This window comes from Macaca nemestrina, chromosome 7 (assembly GCF_043159975.1).
Source record: "Macaca nemestrina isolate mMacNem1 chromosome 7, mMacNem.hap1, whole genome shotgun sequence".
Taxonomy (NCBI): Eukaryota; Metazoa; Chordata; class Mammalia; order Primates; family Cercopithecidae; genus Macaca; species Macaca nemestrina.
The window spans coordinates 17,490,617-17,513,154 of NC_092131.1; the positions used below are offsets into that span (position 1 = coordinate 17,490,617).

General features: G+C 44.2%; 1 long non-coding RNA gene across 2 annotated transcripts in view; it reads right to left on the reverse strand.

Moving 5' to 3' along the window:
- Window positions 1-1,280: 1,280 nt before the first annotated feature.
- The window catches only part of LOC139364213 (uncharacterized), a 43,825-nt gene continuing 22,567 nt past the window's right edge, over window positions 1,281-22,538 (reverse strand). The window contains exons 4-5 of one of the 2 annotated variants that reach the window (XR_011625640.1): window positions 19,084-19,197; window positions 1,281-1,507 (exon numbers count right to left, since the gene is read on the reverse strand). This is a non-coding gene — a long non-coding RNA (uncharacterized lncRNA). Of the gene's footprint in view, window positions 1,508-16,792; window positions 19,198-22,538 lie in introns of those variants that run through there. The other variant, XR_011625639.1, reaches the window with a different exon arrangement.

Here is a 22,538-nt window from a genome sequence, read left to right on the forward strand (position 1 = left end):
GAGAATGGCGTGAACCCGGGAGGCGAAGCTTGCAGTGAGCTGAGATCCAGCCACTGCACTCCAGCCTGGGCGACAGAGCGAGACTCTGTCTCAAAAAAAAAAAATGTGTCTTAGGACTATCCACATAGCATTTGGATAGCAGTGTGTTGATTTTTCCAGAACACAAGTGTAAGGTTAGCTTATTCTATACATCATGGAAGACAAGGTGCACTCCAGGTTATGTACTGAAGGAGGGAGCCTCTTAATGAGATACCAAGCTTTCCACCACAGTGTCCGTGATAGCACAGAGGACTGAAGAGCTGTACTGCTGCAGGCCTGCACAGTGGCCTGATCTAGCCTACACAAAGCTACACATTGCTTTGAACCTTTATGCATTTCATGTTTGGCATTCATACATATTTTATGTTCTAATTATAAAGATGTTGCGCCCCATCCTCACCACCAAAATCAATGAAGGAAATAGTACTTATTTATTCTGCGACTTCAAGTACCCCATACATCATCACACCCCAGTTTGAGACGCACACAACTGGTTTATGAAGAGAGTTGTGGAATTCCATGCTTCCATGTGGAGTCCAGATAGGACAAGTGGTGACTCATGAGTGACTCCTTTGACAAGGAAAAAGCAATCTGTGGCAAACTGCAAGGATAGGGCTGGACAGCAGAGCAGTCATTTGGACTTTGATGCCACCATGAGGAGTTGAAGAAATATTGGGAACAATAGGACTGATACAGATTGGGAGGAAGGAGACCAGGATTCGGGTCCTCTCTCTGCTACTTGCTTTGTCATGTGATCTTGGGCAAAGTTCTGACATCTGCACTCTGGTTTCTTTACATGGAAATAGGCAGGACTAAAGTAGATGATCTTAAATTTCTTCCGGCAATAATATTTTGTGATTCAATATGAATTAATAGCATGCATTAACCTGGTAATAGTTGCTATGTTTTTTAATTTACAAATTTAATCTGATATATGCCCCTAAGATTGTTACCAGCCACATGCTACTGATAATATGAGGTTTTTTTCCCAAAGAAATCAATGTATATACACTTTTAATTACTACTGTGAAATCTAGGCCTGCCATCTTATGGATCCTGAATGGTACTACCAGAAGGGGTAGTATGTCTGATGGTGTCAGGAGATAATTTTGACACAAATTAAGAGAATACCTGCTTATGTATATGTAGCTTGTATCCATAGGAATTTATACAGTATTTTGAAATTTATTTTCTTTTAAATCTGTGGGAAAAAAAAATCAAGTAAATCTAAGAACTTCCTCAGCCCCAATTTTAATTGTTTATTGATTCCAATAAGTATTTTCTAGGCAATATTTCACTTTCTAAATGGCTGGCTACAGGTAGGTCTTTTGCTGTTGAAATGTTTGGAACAAGAAACTGGTTCTTCAAGGTAATTGTGCGGAAGTGCTGGTATGTGTATTTTATGAAAGCTATGATCAGCTACTCATCCACGATTGTGAAACAGTCTTCCTTTTTTCTTTTTGTATAGCTGAAAAAAGATGAGAATAGATGATTTTCTGTTGCAGAAAACATTAGGGTGAGCATTTATGGAATTCACTTCCTCCACCCTCTGCTGATGCACTTAGTATTTATCTTCTGTCACATAGAGGATCCAAAACACAGAACTTCTGTTCACAATGAGCATGGGTAGAGTTCGATAGTGAAAACACTTTTCAACTCTTTCAAAGCTGTAACTTTAGAAATACTGTAAATAGGCTGGACACGATGGCTCACACCTGTAATCTCAGGACTTTGGGAGGCTAAGGCAGGAGGATTGCTTGAGCCCAGGAGTTTTGAGACTGGGCTGGGCAACCTGGTGAAACCCTGTCTCTATGAAAGATGAAAAATTAGACAGGGATGGTGGCGTGTGCCTGTACTCCCAGCTACTCAGGAGGCTGAGGTGGGAGGATTGCTTGAGCCTGGAAGGTTGAGGCTGCAGTGAGCCATGATTGCTTCACTGCATTGTGCTAGCCTGAGTGACAGAGTGAGACCCTGTCTCAAAAAAAAAAGTATATAAAAGACAAGGGAAAAAGACACTGATTCCCAGTTAAATTATGGAATTTGTCCCTAATTTAACTTTGGTTCAGTGCAAATCCAAATAGAATTGTTTTGCCTCCTTCCCACCAATACAATTTAAGACCCTGAAATACTCAAAGGATTGCTTTTGATGGGCATCCTGAGATTTGATCTGGGGCAAAATGGTTGTTCTTCTGTTTAAGGTTGCTGGTTGTGTGAAGCTTTTTAAACTGCATTTTGTTTCCCACTGGTTTTCAATTTACCTTCAGTACACTTCAGTATTTGTGGAGGTCCTAATCCCTTTCGAGTGGAAATGTAATTATAGTGTAGTAGAAGGCAATAGTGGGTAATGGCTGACAGTGCAAGCTCCTGCCATAACTAATTTTCATTGATATGGATTCCTACAACTGAATCAAACATAGGCAGCCCGTATCAATCGGAGAGAACTATTGTGGAGTTCTATCCAAACCATTTTAGCTTCTCAGGGCTCCATTTTTTTGTGGAATAGAGACATTGGCTGAGACTATCTCCTTCCTGCTGCCTCCCAGAAGGTTGATGCCAGGAGGTCCAAGACACATCTCATGATTTAATTACCAGATCCCCTTTCTTTAGAATTTCCTCTTGAGCTGATCAAGTCTTATTATTGATTTTTGGGAGTACCTGGGACTACAGGCTCATGCCATCACACCTGGCTAGTTTTTAAGTTTTTTGTAGAGATGGGGTCTCACTATGTTGCCCAGGCTGGTCTCAAACTCCTGGGCTCAAGCAGTCCTCCCATCTCAGCTTCCCAAAGTGCTGGGGTTACAGGCATGAGCCACCATGCCTGGCCTATTTTTTTTGTATAAACTGATTATATATTTAAGATTGTTGTAAATACTTTAAAAGTTTTAAATTGCTGGTCAAAGTTAAAAAGTATTATTTTGTAGGCTAACTCTGATAGTTTACTTAAAACATATTTGAGAAAGCTTTTTGTTTCTACTTCCAGTTACTTAAATCATGTTTCAGAATTTCTAAATCATGTACATTTGCTTTTGTTCTTTTTGTCCCCCCTTTATCAGGTGGCAGTGTTTAATAATCCATAGGCTATAGACCTCTGCAGGACTATCTGGAATCTTAGCCACTTTGAATTTCCTTATTGCAGTGACATCATTTCTATTGCTAATTATATGTCAGTGCCCCTTTGGGGAATGCATTTATTCCTAAAATACACAGTCATAAAATTAAATGACTATACTAATTGCCAACAATATATTTTATAGAAATGAAATTTTGTTCACAAAAATAAATCACTATGGGAAAGATACCTCACAAATAGTGTTTTGTGAGGCTCTAAGTTTCACATAAAAAAGATAAGGTTTTAAATAATTCTGAAACATAGGGCTGGGCGCAGGGACTCACGCCTGTAATCCCAGCACTTTGGGAGGCCGGGGCAGGCGGATCACTGGAGGTCAGGAGTTCCAGACCAGCCTGGCCAACATGGCAAAACCCCATCTCTACTAAAAATACAAAAATTAGCCGGGCGTAGTGGTGGGCGCCTGTAATCCCAGCTATGCAGGAGAATCACTTGAACCCACGAGGCGGAGACTGCAGTGAACCGAGATTGCACCACTACACTCTGACCTGGGTAACGGAATGAGACACCTGTCTAAAAAATAAATAAGTAAAATAAATCTGAAACTGGGCTTCAGTGAAGGACTGCAAATGTGTAATTTACATGTCAAGACATAAATGTATAGCCATCTATTTAATTTCAAAGTTTAGTTTACTTTCTCTCCTGCCACAGGCATGTTCCAGTGGCCATAAGTCCAGAAATAAAATCATTGCCAATTTTTTGCCTTTTACTTAATTATGCAACTAAAATATTTTTCTTTAGGCAATACTTTTGGGAGAACAAGGTACCAGTGTAAATTTAAATTGAGCCAGTTGGCTATATAGGACCTTGTGTAATAAGATGTATTTTAAAAGCTTGTTAAGCAGAATTGCTTAATAATGGAATAAGGGAATAAGTTGGCTAGAAAAGAAGCAAACTAGATCCTTTTTCATTTTTTTTTTTGGTCCATTTCATCTTGCATAGATCCTATTTCTGTGAAGACTCAAGCATAAGTTGAGGATCATCCTTGCTATTCCATAGAATTTTTTTATTATTAATAAAAAATAATCCAGATGTACTCAGAGATCCTTTCTAAGAATCTAAGATTTTAGTAAACTTCAAATGATCTTTTATGCAATTAACCTTAACACTTTCAGAGGGTATGAATGGGGGGCATTTTTAGGGTATCCAGTCATTGTCCATGGAAATGTATCCTGAGTTGGGGCTATGCGGAAAAATCTGTTTCCCACCTTGGTGTCTTAAAGACATCCTGACAGTAGAGAGAGAAAAAAATCCAACTCCTGCAGCTTAATAAAAGCAATTATCCATTTCAAGTTTCTTTTCTTTTTGTACAATCTTCAGCAAGTTCTTTTTTAAAATCTTTTTCTTGAGTCAGGGTCTTACTCTGTCACCCAGGCTGGAGGGCAGTGGCACAATCGTGGCTCACCGCAGCCTTGACCTCCTGCGGCTCAGGTGATCCTTCCACCTCGGCCTCTGGAGTAGCTGGGATCACAGGCACGTGCCATAACACCCAGTTAATTTTCATATTTTTTTGTGGAGACAGAGTTTCACCATGTTGCCCAGGCTGGTCTCAAACTGCTGGGCTCAAGCGAGCCCTCTGCCTCCACCTCCCAAAGTGCTGGGATTACAGACATGAGCCACTGTGCCTGGCCAGGAAGTCCTTTTTAATAGGCTGTGAGGTTCATTTCTTTTATTGAGTTCTAGAGTTTGATCTTCCCCAAGAGATGACTATCCTTCGATAACTAGCCAGGTTTGGTGGCAGTACCTTGTAGAATCTGGAGGTTGGTTGATGGTGAAGATTATTCCATTTTAATTACAGCAGAAGAGTCTTGTGATCAGACCTCAAGGGCATGATTCTTCCTTTTGGGTGGATACCAGATGCACATCTTCCACCACCCCTTAGCATGCATTTACTTGAAAGAGGAAGTAGCTGGCTGCCAGTGCCTGCCCAGCGTCCATGCAGCACTGCATTAGAATTCCATGCAGCACTGCAAAGGGGTCTCGTTGACCAGTGTGAACTGTGGTTTGTTTCTGACCAACAGTAAGGTGACCTTTAGCAAAACTATGACATAAGAATGGTGAATGGTTTTTGACACCATTTACCATGGTCTTTACTTTTCCTCCTCCATGGTCATCAAGCCACAGCTTCCACCTTCAGATATTCAGGGTATTTATTTATTTGTTTGTTTGTTTGTTTGTTTATTGTTGAGACTGAGTTTCACTTTTGTTGCCCAGGCTGGAGTGCAGTGGCATGATCTCGGCTCATTGCAACCTCTGCCTCCTGTGTTCAAGAGATTCTCCTGCCTCAGCCCCCTGAGTGGCTGGGATTATAGGCACCCACAACCACACCTGGCTAATTTTTTGTATTTGTAGTAGAGACGGGATTTCACCATGTTGGTCAGGCTGGTTTCGAACTCCTAACCTCAGGTGATCCACCTGCCTCAGCCTCCCAAAGTGCTGGGATTATAGGCGTGAGCCGCCGCGCCTGGCCCAGGGTATTGATTTAGTATTCTCCACAGCATAATCTCTCTGCACGCTTTTTTCTGGAAAGAAAGTGTTATTAATATGCAAATGCAAATTTAGGTTAATGTCTTACCTCTCTCAGGAGCATGTACATTTCAAACTTTTCTAGTTATGGAATGATAGAATCATCTGGCAGCAAATGTATTCTAGGGCCCTTCTGGAAATTATATCAGGTTAAAGTTAAACTCTTTTTTATCCTGACTTCTTTTAAGGTCTTAGCCTCCAGTCTCATCTCCAAGATGCCTCCTCCTCCTGCTCGCTCTCATTCATTTATCCAGCACCTATTTATAGAACTCCTATATGTGCCATGCACAGGAATGCCAAGATGAGCTAAAGAAAGGCACAGTTCCTGCGGTTTGTAGTCTCATGAGAGACTCTGGTATTGTTAAATAATTATGTGCAGCAATGTCAAGTCATTACTGTGGTAAATGTTATGAAGGAGAAACAGTGCTGTGTGTATCTAACCACCTGGACCCAGCCAGGGGGTCCAGGACACATTCCCTGGGAAAGGTTGAGCTGAGTTAAAGAGACAAAGGAAGTGGGAAATAAATTTGCAAGGAGAGGATTTGTAAAAGATGGTGCTGGCAGTGTTTTCCTCAGGATCCACTGCTTCTCTGCTTCCCTCCCAACCCTTGTGTGCTTCTGCCCTCAACAGAGTCAACATCTGAGGAGCAGGGTCACTTGAGTGCTCTCCCTCTGGCGCTTGACAGGTAAGGGATCACTGTGCCCACCGTCTTGCCCTCCTGGCTTTCCAGTGTGACAAAGCAAAGCGGGCTTCCAGTGTCTTAGATGGGAGATCCCCACTCCTGCCTCAAATGGGCCTTAGAACTGGGTTGATGCTGCAGGCTGGTACAGGGGGCTCCTTACTTCCCTATTTGTCAGTCTAATCTGGCAGCTGCTATGAATATAGAAGGATCCAAAGGGTCAAGTCTTTAGTAAGTCAGTTCTGGTAATTGCTATAGACTTAATGTTCATGTCCCCTCAAAATTCACGTGTTGAAATCCTAACCCCCCAGTGTGATGGTATTAGGAGGTGGGACCTTGGACAAGGATGGGGTCATGAGGGCTGGATGGCATTAGAGACCCTGGAAACTCCTACACTTCTTCTGCTATGTGAGGACACAGCCGGAAGACAGCTGTCTATGAACCAGGAAACAAGCCCTCACTAGACACAGAACATGCTGACACCTTGATCTTGGACTTCCCCGCCTCCAGAACTGTGGGAAGTGAACTTCAGTTGTTTATAAGCCACCCAGTCTATGGTATTGTGTTATAACAGCCCAAACAGATGAAGACTAATCTGATTAGTAAATCATGAGACATGCCAAAGTGGCAAAATAGGTGATCATTCCCACTTTAAAAAAAAAAAAAACTTTGTAATTTTCAATCACTTCAAGGCATTCATCCTCCTCCTCCTCGTCCTCCTCCTCCTCCTCTTCTTTCTTCATCGTCTTCTTGTTCTTCCTCTTCTTCTTTTTGTTTTTGTTTGTTTGTTTTTTAGACAGGGTCTTGTTCTGTTCCCCAGGCTAGAGTGAAGTGATGTGATCATGGCTCACTGCAGTCTCGACCTCCTGGGCTTAAGGATCCTCCTGCTCCCCAGTACCCCAATACCTGGGTCCACAGGTGTGCACCCCCACACCCAGGTAATTTTTTTGCTGCTCTTCTGTTTTGTTTTGTTTTTTCTGAGGCAGTGGGAAAAAAAGTTATATGATTATTTCATGCATGGCATAGTCCAGGTTCAACCCAGAACAAAGGCCATCGAGTCTTCTCCATTTGGGAGATGATTCATCTTGTTGTATTCACTATTTATGGCTCCTTTTGTTTTTTGAATTCTAGATTAAATTGATCCTTGATATGGGCATTCTGGGCATTCTCTAGTGTGTTCGTGTTCTAATGTATTTCATTCTGCATTTTCTACATCCAGTTTTGTGCCCCACGTATGCATGTGCAGGCTGGCTTTCAGCTGAGCCTGCTTGGGCTCACTGATGCTACTGATAATGAAAGACTGAGTCCCAACTGGTGACCAACTCAGGAACACTCCAGTTCATCCTGGTGTATATAGCCTTAGGGTTTCCATGAAAACCTTTCTTTTTAATTTTTGTCTTTTAAGAAATTACGGCCAGGCATGGTGGCTCACGCCTGTAATCCCAGCACTTTGGGAGGCCGAACTGGGTGGATCACTTGAGGTCAGGAGTTCTAGACCAGCCTGGTCAACATGGTGAAACCCCGTGTCTACCAAAAAATAGAAAAAAATTAGCAGGGTGTGGTGGTGCACGCCTGGTATCCCAGCGTCTTGGGAGGCTGAAGGGGCAGAATAGCGTGAACCCCAGAGGTGGAGGTTGCAGTGATTGTATCACTGCACTCCAACCTGAGCATCAGACCCAGTCTCAAAAAGAGAAAGAGAGAAATTACATATGCATTTCCTGAAATGTTTTATTGTAAAAGATTTTTAGGGTGCAATGGCTCACTTCTGTAATCCCAGCACTTTGGGAGGCCGAGGTGAGTGGATAACCTGAGGTCAGGAGTTCAAGACCAGCCTGGTCATCACAGTGAAACCCTGTCTCTACTAAAAATAAAAAAATTAGGCTGGACACGGAGGCTCATGCCTGTAATCTCAGCACTTTGGGAGGCTGAGGTGGGGGGATCACCTGAAATCAGGAGTTTGAGACCAGCCTGGCCAACATAGTGAAACCCTGTCTCTACTAAAAATACAAAAATTAGCCAGGCATGGTGGCAGGTGCCTATAATCCCAGCTACTCAGGAGGCTGAGGCAGGAGAATTGCTTGAACCCAGGAGGCGGAGGTTGTTGCATTGAGCCAAGATCGTGACATTGCACTCCAGCCTGGGCAACAAAAGCAAAACTCCATCTCATAACAAAACAAAACAAAATTAGTCGGGCATGGTGGCAGGCACCTGCAATCCCAGCTATTTAGGAGCCTGAGGCAGAAGAATCACCTGAACCCAGGAGGCGGAGGTTGCAGTGAGCGGAGATCCCACCACTGCACCCCAACCTGGGTGACACAGTGAGATGCCGTTTCAAAAACAACAAAAAAAGATTTTTAAAATACAGAAGTATTTAGGGTAAAATCCTAAAAAAAAAAAAACCTCTGCCATCTCTTTCTAGCACTCCCCTATCAACTCCATCCACTCTTTTCTCAGTGGGGTTTGCATCTTTTCAATATCTTTTCTGAAATACTTCTATATTTATGAATGTATATGAATATGTATGTTTGGATGTGTATGTATATACATACACATATATTCATGAATATAAATATATATATGTTTACATATTTGTGGGTTTTCTTACATTAACCAGTTTATATTGTACATAATATTCTATGTCTTGGTTTTTTCTTTTCATATGTTTTTGGAGTCTTTATCTTTCTCCTCCCTTCTTCTCTCCCTTTTATTCTTTTCAATCACTGCAAAGTATCCCATAATACAGATGTATCATTATGTAACCAGTTTTCCATTGATGTGTTTTGCTGTTAACAATAATGTTGCAGTGAACAGTTTTACTCTTCCATCTTCGTCCACATGGGAAAGTATTCCTTTTTTTTTTTGAGACGGAAACTTACTCTGTCGCCCAGGCTGGAGTGCAGTGGCGCAATCTCGGCTCACTGCAAGCTCTGCCTCCCAGGTTCACGCCATTCTCCTGCCTCAGCCTCCCGAGTAGCTGGAACTACAGGCACCTGCCACCACGCCCGGCTAAATTTTTGTATTATTTAGTAGAGATGGGGTTTCACTGTGTTAGCCAGGATGGTCTCGATCTCCTGACCTTGTTATCCGCCCACCTCGGCCTCCCAAAGTACTGGGATTACAGGCGTGAGCCACTGTGCCTGGCCTGGGAAAGTATTTCTTTAGGTTAGGTTCACAGAAGTGGTATCCTAGGCATATGTATTCGATTTTGGGGGGGAAAGATCTGTGTCATCCCTTCTGCCTCCACTACTCCCCCAAACCGTGCCGCCCTGGAACGCTCTGTTCTGCTTTGACAGGTCTTCCAAGCTTCTGACGAGGGAGCTGACCAGGGACTGGGGACTGAGTGAGCACCATGACAATGACTGCTTCCAGAATCCATTCGGTCAGAGATCCAAGATAGTCTAGGAATGTGGCAAAAGCAGAGGTGTCTTAGGAGGAACTGCTGACACCTCTTCCTGAATGTCCAGGAGCACAGATAGTGCTCTAGAAAGCAGAAAGCTAAGATTCTGGGCTTTGAAGGAGGATATAGCACATGTTGGAATCTTAGTTTGCTTTAGTGGAAATTAACCTCTTCCAAGCCTCTACCTCATGATATAAATTGAGACAATTGGCCAGCTTGTGTTTAGAAAAAAAAAGTTTGATTTCTATTTTACATCATACATCAGCATAAAATTTCAGATTAAAGATTTAAATGTATGAATTGAAACTAGAATGTATTAGAAGAAAATTTTGATGAATATTTATATATTCTAGGGATGGCCTTGACTTTTCTAAGCATGACATCAAAAGCAGAAACAATAAAATAAGCTGGTTTGACTAAAAGGAAATTGCAAAACCTTTCACATGACAATACATTCCAACATAAGCAAAAACTTAACGATGCACAACAATCTGTGAGAATATATTTGCAGAATATATGTCATAGATCTGTGTAACATCCTATATACGTATGTATGAAGAATTCTAATACATATATAAGAAGGCTGGGAACTATGGCTCACTCCTGTAATCTCAACACATTGGGAGGCCGATGCAGGAGGATTTCTTGAGCCCAGGAGTTCAAGACCAGCCTGGACAATATAGTGAGACCCTGTCTCTACAAATAATAAAAAAAATAGCGGCCAGGCGCGGTGGCTCAAGCCTGTAATCCCAGCACTTGGGAGGCCGAGACGGGCGGATCACGAGGTCAGGAGATCGAGACCATCCTGGCCAACACAGTGAAACCCCGTCTCTACTAAAAATACAAAAACTTAGCCGGGCGAGGTGGCAGGCGCCTGTAGTCCCAGCTACTCGGGAGGCTGAGGCAGGAGAATGGCGTGAACCCGGGAGGTGGAGCTTGCAGTGAGCTGAGATCCAGCCACTGCACTCCAGCCTGGGTGACAGAGCGAGACTCCGTCTCAAAAAAATAAATAAATAAATAAAAAATAAAAAATAAAAAAAATAGCTAGGTGTGGTGACATGCAGCTGTGGTCCCAGCTACTTGGGAAGCAGAGGTGGGAGGATCACCTGAGCCTAGGAGGTCGAGGTACAGTGAGCAGAGGTTGTGCCACTGCACTCCAGCCTGGGCAGAGGCTCTGTTTAAAAATAAAATAAAATAAATAAATAAATAAATAAATAAATAAAAGGACAAAGGCCCATTTATGCCTAGTGTTTCATTATTGGAACACTAAGCATATGGGAGTTATTTATATCCTACTGCTCAAGGTCATTGCCAAGGTCTCATTTTTCACACATGTCTGCAATTTTAAAAATTACAACCTCTGGCATAAATGAGTTCAACAGTTTAACAGAAAGCAAACACAAAGGACCATATATATATATTTTAGACAGAGTCTCACTCTGTCACCCAGGCTGGAGTGGGGTGGCACAATCTTGGCTCACCGCAACCTCTGCCTCCTGGGTTAAAGAGATTCTTGTGTCTCAGCCTCCTGACTAGCTGGGATTACAGGCACGTGCCAGCACACCCAGCTAATTTTTGTATTTTCAATAGAGACAGGGTTTCACCATGTTGGCCAGGCTGGTCTTGAATTCCTGACCTCAGGTGATCCACCTGCCTCAGCCTCCTGAAGTGCTGGGATTACAGGTGTGAGCCACTGCTCCCGGCCCTGGGACCATAAAGATTAAAGTATAAATTGATACAATATTTCTGGAGCTAATCAGTGTTATACATTAAACTAGGTCTATTAAAAGTCTTGGCCGGGCGCAGTGGCTCACACCTGTAATCCCAGCACTTTGGGAGGCCGAGGTGTACAGATCACCCGAGGTTGGGAGTCTGAAACCAGCCTGGCCAATATGGCAAAACCCTGTCTCTACTAAAACTACAAAAATTAGCCAGGCGTGGTGGTGCATGCCTGTAATCCCACCTACTTGGGAGGCTAAGGTAGGAGAATCTCTTGAAGTCAGGAGGTAGAGGTTGCAGTGAGCCAAGTTCACATCAGTGTACTCCAGCCTGGGTGACAGCGAGACTCTGTCTCAAAAAAAAAAAAAAAGTTTTAAAATCTTGACTCCTCGTGACCCAGCAATTCCACTTCTTATAATTTATCCTAAGGAAAAATAATGGGTGTCCATAAATACTTAATTCATAGATATTAATTTCAGTTTTTAGATAATATTTTTAAATGGGATACAGTGTTATCAGAGAGCAGTCATCCATGAATGGTACAACAACATAATTAAAATGGATTTGTAATATGTCATTGATGTTGTAGTAAGATTGTGACAGGCAAAGATGTTCTTGGTATACTGGTAAGTGAAAAAGTCAGGTTCTCTGAAGCATCATGTCCATATGATGCCCCTACCTTTTGTTCCCTAAGATGCACTTATTCATAGGGGAAAGAACCAAAATGCTAGTAGTAGTCATCTGATTTGGAAGTATTACGACTGATTTTAATTGTATTATTTTTCTTATCTATAGTTTCTAAGTATTTCATGTATTACTGAAAATTATTGATAAATTAATATTTTCTATGTACTATTTCTTTTTTTTTTTTTTCTGAGACAGAGTTTCACTCTTGTCACCCCAGCTGGAGTGCAATGGCACAGTCTTGGTTCACTGCAACCTCCGCCTCCTCTTTTCAAGCAATTCTTCTGCCTCAGCCTCCTAACAAGCTGGGATTACAGGCACCCACCACCACACCGAGCTAATTTTTGTATTTTTGGTAGAGATGGGTTTTCACCATGTTGGCCAGGCTGGTCTTGAACTCCTGACCTCAGGTGATCCCCCCACCTCGGCCTTCCAAAGTGCTGGGATTACAGGCATGAGCCACTGCACCCAGCCAATTTCTAATTTTTTTTTTTTTTTTTTTTTTGAGATGGCATCTAGCTCTGTTACCCAGGCTGGAGTGCAGTGGTGTGATCTCTGCTCACTGCAACCTCTGCCTCCCAGGTTCAAGCAATTCTCCTGCCTCAGCCTCCTGAGTAGCTGGGATTACAGGAGCGTGCCACCACGCCCGGCTAATTTTTGTATTTTTAGTAGAGACAGGGTCTCACCATGTTGGTCAGGCTGATCTCAAACTCCTGACCTCAAGTGATCTGCCTGCCTCGGCCTCCTGAAGTGCTGGGATTACAGACGTGAGCCACCATGCCCGGCCAATTTCTAATTTTTTAAGAAATCCCCTGCCTCAGCCTCCCAAGTAGCTTGGACCACAGGCACACACCACCATGCCCAGCTAGTTTTTGTATTTTTCGTAAAGACAGAGTTTCACCATGTTGTCTAGACTGGCCTCCAACTCCGGAGGTCAAGCGTTCAGTCTGCATGGGCCTCCCAAAATGTTGGGATTACAGGCGTGAGCCACTGCACCCAGCCACTATTTCTAATTCATTGGCCTCCATTCATCTGTTTTTATCTGCATAATAAAACATTACCCTCTCTTGTAAGGTCTCCAATTTTTGGATCATCTTTGGGGAAATCTTTAGTAGGTAGAGGTGCTAAGATATCTTGCATATCTTTCATAAAGATATGAAAGAACAGATTTAGAGGTGAGGAAATAGACTAAAATTCCTCATGCTTTGTAGTAAAAGTTTATTATTATTTAAGATAGGAGACATACTGTGTAGCTGGGCGCGGTGGCTCAAGCCTGTAATCCCAGCACTTTGGGAGGCCAAGGCGGGCGGATCACGAGGTCAGGAGATTGAGACCATCCTGGCTAACACGGTGAAACCCCGTCTCTACTAAAAATACAAGAAAATTAGCCGGGTGAGGTGGCGGGCGCCTGTAGTCCCAGCTACTCGGGAGGCTGAGGCAGGAGAATGGCGTGAACCCGGCGGGGCGGAGCTTGCAGTGAGCTGAGATCCGGCCACTGCACTCCAGCCTGGGCGACAGAGTGAGACTCCGTCTCAAAAAAAAAAAAAAAAAAAAAAAAAAAGGGAGACATACTGTGTAATAAATGGCTTATACACATATTCCTAGAAATAAATTCTGAATTAATTCTGGCTAACTTTTTATTATGTATGGATAAGTACGGCTGTAGATATTCAGGATTATAACAAATATGAACACTACTATTTTAACTCCGATAAATATTTATGGATTATGCAGTGAATTGAGAAAAATGACATCACTTTCTGTTGTTAGCTCTTCCTGAACTATGGGATGAATTCACTCAAGCCGTTTATTTTTAATTCACTTGATTTTATTTTTAATTCCTTTGATTTTATTCAAAATTGTTTTTCTGCAAATTACAATGGAGCGCTTCTTGTAAATTAACGCTACCTAGACACCCTGGACATGATGATTCTCTTCATCTCCTTTTGTGTCTTCAATCATAGCTGCAGAACACGGTTTCCAATGAAGACGGATTTCATTATCAAGTCCTCTAAAGGAAAATGGCTAGCCAGGCATGGTGGCTCACGCCTGTAATCCCAGCACTTTGAGAGGCTGAGGCGGGCAGATCACCTGAGGTCAGGAGTTTGAGACCAGCCTGGCCAAAATGGTGAAACCCTGTCTCTACTAAAAATACAAAAAAAAATTAGCCAAGTGTAATGGCGCACGCCTGTAGTCCCAGCTACTTGGGAGGCTGAGGCAGGGGAATCGCTTGAACCCGGGAGGCAGGGGTCGCAGTGAGCCGAGATCATGCCATTGCACTCCAGCCTCGGTGACAACAGCAGAACTCAGTCTCAAAAAATAAAAAAAATAAAAATAAAAAGGGAAAAAAAATGGCCAAACTCATATAGATGAGTAGTCAATTTTATTTTATATATATAAAAAATATATTTTTTGATATATATATAATATATATATTTTTGATATATATATATAACAAATATATATATCTCTCTCTCTCTCAAATTCCTGACCTCAAGTGATCCACTAGCCTCAGCCTTTCAACGTGCTAGGATTATAGGCATGAGCCACGTGCCCAGCTCAAGTAGTCAATTTAAATTAATTTATTATTTTGAGTTTGGTGAAATCCTTTAATGAATATTTGAGATATTCACTTATTTTTTCATTCAATAGACTATTATATGGCACCTACAATACCCTAACTCATTCCTTTCTTATCTCACACCTACTGAGTACTGAGTGCTATGTTAGACTCCGAGGATACCATGTTGAGAGAGACGAACATGCCATCTGCCCTCATGGGGCTTGCACTCTAGCAGAGGGAAAGACATATACACATGAGTGCAAACTACAGGTGCGTGAGACTAGTATGTTGGGGAACAGTTCAGGGAAAAAGAATAAGATCAAAAAATGCATCTCAGCGAGAGGAGTCGTGTAAAAGATGAGGAGACGCTTATTGTGCAAAAGAATGATGATATCCTGACAGCGATGTGGGAGGAAGAAGAGGGAGAAGCTGGACTAGGCAGGAGGACAAGGTGACTGATGACAGGACCCTGGACTAAGGGGCAGCAGTGGAGGGAGAGAGAAGGGAAGAGATGCTGTATAAGGTAAAGACATAGGAACATGTCTTGCCTGGATTTGAGGAGTAAAAGAAATAAGAGGTGACCGGGCATCGTGACTCACACCTGTAATCCCAGCACTTTAGGAGGCCGAGGAGGGTGGACTGCTTGAGCCCACGAGCCAGCCAGGGCAATATGGCGAGACCCTGTCTCTACAAAAAATAAAAAAAAAAATTAGCTAGGCATGGTGTTGAGTACCTGTGGTTCCAGCTACCCAAGAGGCTGAGGCAGGAGGATCATGTGAGCCTGGGAGTTAGAAGCTGCAGTGAACCAAGATCACACCACTGCACTCCAACCTGGGCAATATAGCAAGATGCTGTCTCAAAAAAACAAAACAAAACAAACAAAAAACAAGGAAGACTCCTAAGTTGGGAAGCCTTAGAAGTCCCCTAGGAGTATGGATATTGCTACTGTCCCTGGACACGGGAACAGGTTTGGTAGAGACGAACAAACTGAGTTTGAAGCACCTGTGAGACCCTCAGTGTGTATAGGCCTGAAGTCAGGGAGAGTCTGGGCCAGAAACACAGATTTGGGAGGCATCTGTATCTAAGAGCTACACACCAATGACAGCTAGGAAAGAGCCCAGTGCTTAGTTTAGTCTAAGCCCAACACTTAGACTCTCAATTATTATATTCACAGAACTACTCTTTTATTTTTTATTTATTTATTTATTTATTTTTTGTTTTTGTTTTTGTTTTGAGACGGAGTCTCGCTCTGTCGCCCAGGCTAGAGTGCAGTGGCCGGATCTCAGCTCACTGCAAGCTCCGCCTCCCAGGTTTACGCCATTCTCCTGCCTCAGCCTCCCGAGTAGCTGGGACTACAGGCGCCCGCCACCTTACCCAGCTAGTTTTTTTTTTTTGTATTTTTTTAGTAGAGATGGGGTTTCACCGTGTTAGCCAGGATGGTCTTGATCTCCTGACCTCGTGATCCGCCCGTCTCGGCCTCCCAAAGTGCTGGGATTACAGGCTTGAGCCACCGCACCCAGCCTTATTTTTTATTTTTTATTTTTTTGAGATGGAGTCTCATTCGGTCGTCCAGGCTGGAGTGCTGTGGCATGATCTTGGCTCACTGCAACCTCTGCCTCCTGGGTTCAAGCAATTCTCCTGCCTCAGCCTCCCGAGTAGCTGGGATTACAGGCGCCCGCCACTGTGCCCGGCTAAATTTTGTATTTTTATTAGAGACGGGGTTTCCCCATGTTGGCCAGGCTGGTCTTGAACTCCAGACCTGAAGTGATCTGCCTGTCTTGGCCTCCCAAAGTGCAGGGATTACAGACATGAGCCACCGGGCCCAGCCTAGAACTGTTCTTTCATTTCCACTATTTCAAATTATTCATCCCATAAAGGAAAAGTCCCAGTAATAGTTAATCACAGCAACTGTAATGACTAACTTTACATTATAATCAGCTGGGAAGTTTGAAAATAGAGTCCTGGATCCCACCCCTGAGAGATTCTGATTCAGTAGATGAGGCAGAGACATTCAACGCTCATCAGATATCCCAGCCTCCCCGCTCCCAACCCCTCACTCCTACTCAGCCCCTGGCACTGAGCGGGCTCCTGGAACAAGTTCCAGCCACCAGCTTGTGAGTAAACGTGGAAGGGGCTTCCACTCTCTTCTTCTCCACCAGAGCAGCAGTAAGGGAACTTGTCTCCAGGTGGTGGAGCCACGAAGAAGAAATAGCGTGCTCCAAACCCCTGCTTGACAGGTTCCCTGCAGGATTCTCAAACCCAAAGTGGATTTTACATGAGGGACAGACAAACTTTTCAGTGTTAAACTGCTGCGTTTTTAGTGTGTGTCTGTTACTGCAGCACAGCCTCGCCCGTCCAGCTTTTTTTTTTTTTTTTGATGGAGTCTCACTCTGTTGCCCAGGCTGGAGCGCAGTGGCACGATCTCGGTTCACTGCAGCCTCTGCCTCCCAGGTTCAAGTGATTCTCCTGGCTCAACCTCCAGAGTAGCTGGGATTACAGCCACCTGCCATCATGCCCGGCTAATTTTTGTATTTTTAGTAGAGATGGGGCTTCACCATGTTGGCCAGACTTGTTTCGAACTCCTGATCTCAAGTGATCCTCCCACCTCAGCCTCCCAAAGAGTGGGATTACAGGCATGGGCCATGGCACCAGGCAGAAACCAGCTTTTTAATTTAATTTTATTTTTTTGAGACAGTGTCTTGCTCTGTCACCCAGGCTGGAGTGCAGTGGCACAATCACGGCTCACTGCAGCCTCAACCTCCCAGGCTCAATTAATCCTCCCATCTTTGCTTTCCCAAGTGCTGGGATTATAAGCATGAGTCACCACGCCCAGCCAAGACCAGCTTTTTTTTTTTCTTCTTCTTTTTTTTTTAATGGAGTCTCGCTTTTTTATCCAGGCTGGGATGCAGTGGTGTGATCTCAGCTCACTGCAGCCTCTGCCTCCCAGGTTCAAGCAATTCTCCTGCCTCAGCCTCCCGAGTAGCTGAGATTACAGGCGCCTGCCACTGTGCCCGGCTAATTTTTTGTATTCTTAGTAGAGACGGGGTTCTGCCATGTTGCCCAGGCTGGTCTCGAACTCCTAGGTTCAAGTGATCCTCCCGCCTTGGCTTCCCAAAGTGTTGGGATTACAGGCGTGAGCCACCACACCCAGCTAAGACCAGTTTTTTAAACAAGCATTGGTGATGCAGGTGCAGTGGCCCCTTTGGGACCAAAGCCTGGACTGACATTTTATGATGGCATAGGTGTCACAGGCACCTTAGAAACTTTCTCAATCCCAGTAGGTTAGATCTGCCATAAAGGAGGCTTGGCTAGCAAATGGTGTGCGCGTCATTCAGAAATGTTAATGGCATATGTCATAAAGGAAGCATGACTCTTCAGTATAAGTAATGTGTTAATCACAGTTTGAGCATTTACTATGCACAAGGCATAGTACTAAGTACTTCACATGTGTGATCTCATTGTCTCCACCCTTGTGAGGTAGATAATGATTCTGCACAGGTTTGAAGTGTTAGAGTGTGATTTGAACCCAATTCTGTCTGATTCCAAACTTGTACTTTTACTTACATGCTCTCAATTTGCAAACTACTCCCCTGATACTGTAGAGCTGGGGGCTCACAGTTGAGGATGACTTTAGTTGCCCCCAACAGAATGATTTGCAAAGGTTGTGGTAAATCTAAAGGTTTTTATAATTTTAAATAGTAAAAGAAAATTTTAAAACTGTTTTCAGGTTTTCAGTCTGGGCACGGTGGCTCACACCTGTAATCCCAGCACTTTGGGAGGCCAAGGTGGGAGGATCGCTTGAGCCCAGGAGTTTGAGGCCCTCCTGGGCAACATGGTGAGACTCCATCTCTACAAAAAAATAAAATAAAATATTAGCCAGGCACAGTGACATGTGCCTGTGGTCCTAGCTACCGGAGAGGCTGAGGAGGTTTGCTTGAGCCTAGGAGTTTGAGGCTGTAATGAGTTTTAATTGCACCACTGCACTCCAGCCTGGGTGACAGTGTGAGTCCCCATCTCAAAAAAATAAATAAAATCAGATCTTCAGCTAAGCATTTTTCAGGCTTTGGAGATTGCTATGTAGCATATTCTCAATTTTCCTAACAATACATGAGTATTTTTTTTATTTCTAAGGGCTGCAAATGACATTTGTTGTGGGATTACAATTCCTTCTCTGCAGATCCCAGACTTGAATGAGTTTGCATACCAACAAACCAAATCGAGAGTACATATTACTGATAACAGAATTTCTTTACAAGTTCTAGGCATTGACTATGTCTAGAAGTCTAAAAACTACTCTCCAAATTGGCAGTCTACATGGTTCACGCTCCCTGGATTCTCAGCTACTCACTGTCCTCTTCTATTTAAAAGTAGAACTGTTTCTTCTTGAGGTGCAAGGATTAAATTCTCCCAATCTCCTCCTGGCCATTTTGCAGCCTCTTCAGGGCAGGTGGCAGGATGGTTCCTGCAAACAAAGAGAAAGGTTATGACCCCCTCAGAGTTTGTCTAACTAATAGATGGACAGTGGAGTTGCTGGGAATGTTTCAGTAAGCAAGAACAACCACCACCACCACCAAATACCTCAGAAGCCTTCTCAGCAAGAAACACTGTCTTTCCAACAGACTGTGGATGTGCTTTTTAAACTGCTAAATGTCAAACCAACTGATAGGATCAAATATTGACAAGCATTCAAATGGACTTTTTCTCATCAAATAGAGAACCTTGTTGTAAAATCATTATTTACAGTCTACAACAGTTGATTATCTTGTTAGAAACCTTGACTCAGGCTGGGTGCAGTGGCTCATGCCTATAATCCCAGCACTTTGGGAGGCCAAGGTGGGCAGATGACTTGAGGTCAGGATTTCGATGCCAGCCTGGCCAACATGGTGAAACTCCATCTCTACTAAAAATACAAAAATTAACTGGACTTGGTGGTGCACGCCTGTAATCCTAGCTACTTAGGAGGCTGAGGCAGGATAATTGCTTGAACCCGGGAGGTGGAGGTTGCAGTGTGCCAAGATTGAACCACTGCACTCCAGCCTGGGTGACAGAACCAGACTTCATCTAAAAAAAAAAAAAAATTAGCCAGGCATGGTGGCACACACCTGTAATCCCAACTACTCAGGAGGCTGAGACAGAAGAATCGCTTGAACCTGGGAGGTGGATGTTGCAGTGAGCTGAGATTGCACCACTGCACTCCAGCCTGGGTGACAGAGGGAGACTCCGTCTCAAAAAAACAAACAAATAAACAAACAAAAAACCTTGACTAAAAGGCCTGTTTTTTTGTTTTTGTTTTTGTTTTTTTTAGACAGGGTCTGACTCTGTCACCCAGGCTGGAGTGCAGTGGTACAATCACAGGTCACTGCAGCCTCGATCTCCAGGGCTCAGGCCAATCTTCTCACCTCAGCCTCCTGAGTAGCTGGGATACAGGTGCACACCACCATGTCTGGCTAATTTTTGTACTTTCATTGAGATAGGGTTTCACCATGTTGCCCAGGCTGGTCTCAAACTCGTGGGCTCAAGTGATCCTCCTGCTTCAGCCTCCCAAAGTGCTGGGATTACAGGTGTGAGCCACCACATTCAGCCTGGATTTTTTTTTTTTAACTTCCCCTCAGAAATGTGTGGTATAGAGGGAGGAGTAACCATGAGGTACCATAACTGGGAAAGTGATTTTCCCTGCCATTGCTAAGAAGATTGGTTGGTTGATATAATTTAATGCCAACTTCCAGAACAGTTGAAAATTTTAGAATAATTACATGCAAGCCCACGAAATATAACCAAGCATAATTTGCTCAGGTCCCATTTATAAACAAAGGAGCATGGAAGAAAAATGCGCCTGCAGTTCCAAAGTGCCCCCCATCCAGGAATCCACACCTTGCCTGTCATGAGGAGCCACAGAGGAAAGAATTTGCCCTGGGTGGAAAGTTCATTGAACATGCTGTGCTGACTATTTGAAAATTGCTTGTTCCAAAAGCCCTTCAGAAACCAGTAATCCTATTAGCCTGGAACAGTTACCTACCTGCAGTAAAAGGTAATTACAAGTGTCAGCCCGCAAATAATTGCTTCAGTGTCTAAATGAATGGGGAATCTTCTCTGGGAAGAATTACTGTTCCTAAATGAGTCAGCTCAGCCCATTGTCCCTGCCTTGGTTGCGGACAAATTGGGACATCTGCCTACACCAGTGAGGAAGGGTAAAAGGGTGAGGGAGCAGGGAAGGACAGGGCCTGCCCAGAGCTCATCAGGAGAAGGGCTCTCCTGAGCTATACTGGAATGAAGGTGAGTGTTCTGCCGAGCCACCTTCAAGATTTTCCTGAAGTCATGGGCACCCCGGGCAAGTTTCACGTCCCAGACCTTGGCCACTGCCTGCATCATAAAACCTCTGCAGTTCTGGCCCTTTCCTTCCATTCTTTGCCAGTGTTCCCTGAGCTTGACAAAGGGGTCTAGTAAACTGGGATCCCTGAGTACACAACTGGGTAACAGTGTAGGGGCGATAAGGTAGACTGTTTCCAAAGGAAATGAATGGGAAGGGTCTGGCAAGGGTGGAGGATCAATTTGTATAAGGAAAAAAATCCAATATATTGGCATCATATCTTCCCAGTAATACTCAAACACGTAGGTGTTCAGAACTCCTAAAGCAGGGGTCCCCAACCCCTGGGCTGTGGACCAGCACCCGTCCATGCCCTGTTAGGAACGAGGCCACACAGCAGACCAGCGAGCGGCGGGCGGGCGAGCATTACCGCCTGAGCTCCATCTCCTGTTGAATCAGTAGCGGCATTGATTCTCCAAGGAGCACAAACCCTTTTGGGAACTGCGCGGGCCAGGGATCTAGGCTGCAGGCTCCTTATTAGAATCCAATGCCTGATATGAAGTGGAACAGTTTCATCCCCAAATCATCCCTTCCCTTCAATCTCCCCTCCCCCTTCCCCGCCCCATCCCGTGGACAAACTGTCTTCCACAAAACCAGTCTCTGGTGCCAAAAGGTTGGGGACCATTAGGGACCACTATCCTAAAGGACCCTACTTGCACCTCCTGAAAAGCCAGCTCTCTTTTGTTTGGTGTTTCCACCGTCACCAATAGCTGGAAGGGCTGGGATCCCGCGAAGCCTACCCCGGACTGGGAGGAGCCAGGCTAAGAGCCAGCTGCCTGGTCTGTGGCTCAGATCTCAGATTTTCCAGACCTCCTTGTCATCTCTTGTAACATTTTACACAGGAGCAGTGGCTGTTGTGAGCTCTCCTGTTTTGAAATTCTCCTCTGGGCTTAGGGCGCAGCTGCGCTGTGTCGTCTGAGCACTGGTGGAATGCAGTGGCCAGCCAGCTTTGGGGATGAGGGTTTGGTGGAAGGCTCCAGTGATTTTTTTTTTTTAAGATAGAGTCTCACTCGTCGTCCAGGCTGGAGTGCAGTGACACAATCTCGGCTCACTGCAACCTCCGCCTCCTGGGTTCAAGCGATTCTCCTGCCTCAGTCTCCTAAGTAGCTGGGATTATAGGGATGTGTCACCATGCACAGCTAATTTTTTTTTTTTTTTTTTTTTTTTTTTGGGACGGAGTCTCGCTCTGTCGCCCAGGCTGGAGTGCAGTGGCGCGATCTCGGCTCACTGCAAGCTCCGCCTCCCGGGTTCACGCCATTCTCCTGCCTCAGCCTCCCCAGTAGCTGGGACTACAGGCGCTCACAACCGCGCCCGGCTAATTTTTTGTATTTTTAGTAGAGACGGGGTTTCACCGTGGTCTCGATCTCCTGACCTTGTGATCCGCCCGCCTCGGCCTCCCAAAGTGCTGGGATTACAGGCGTGAGCCACCGCGCCCGGCC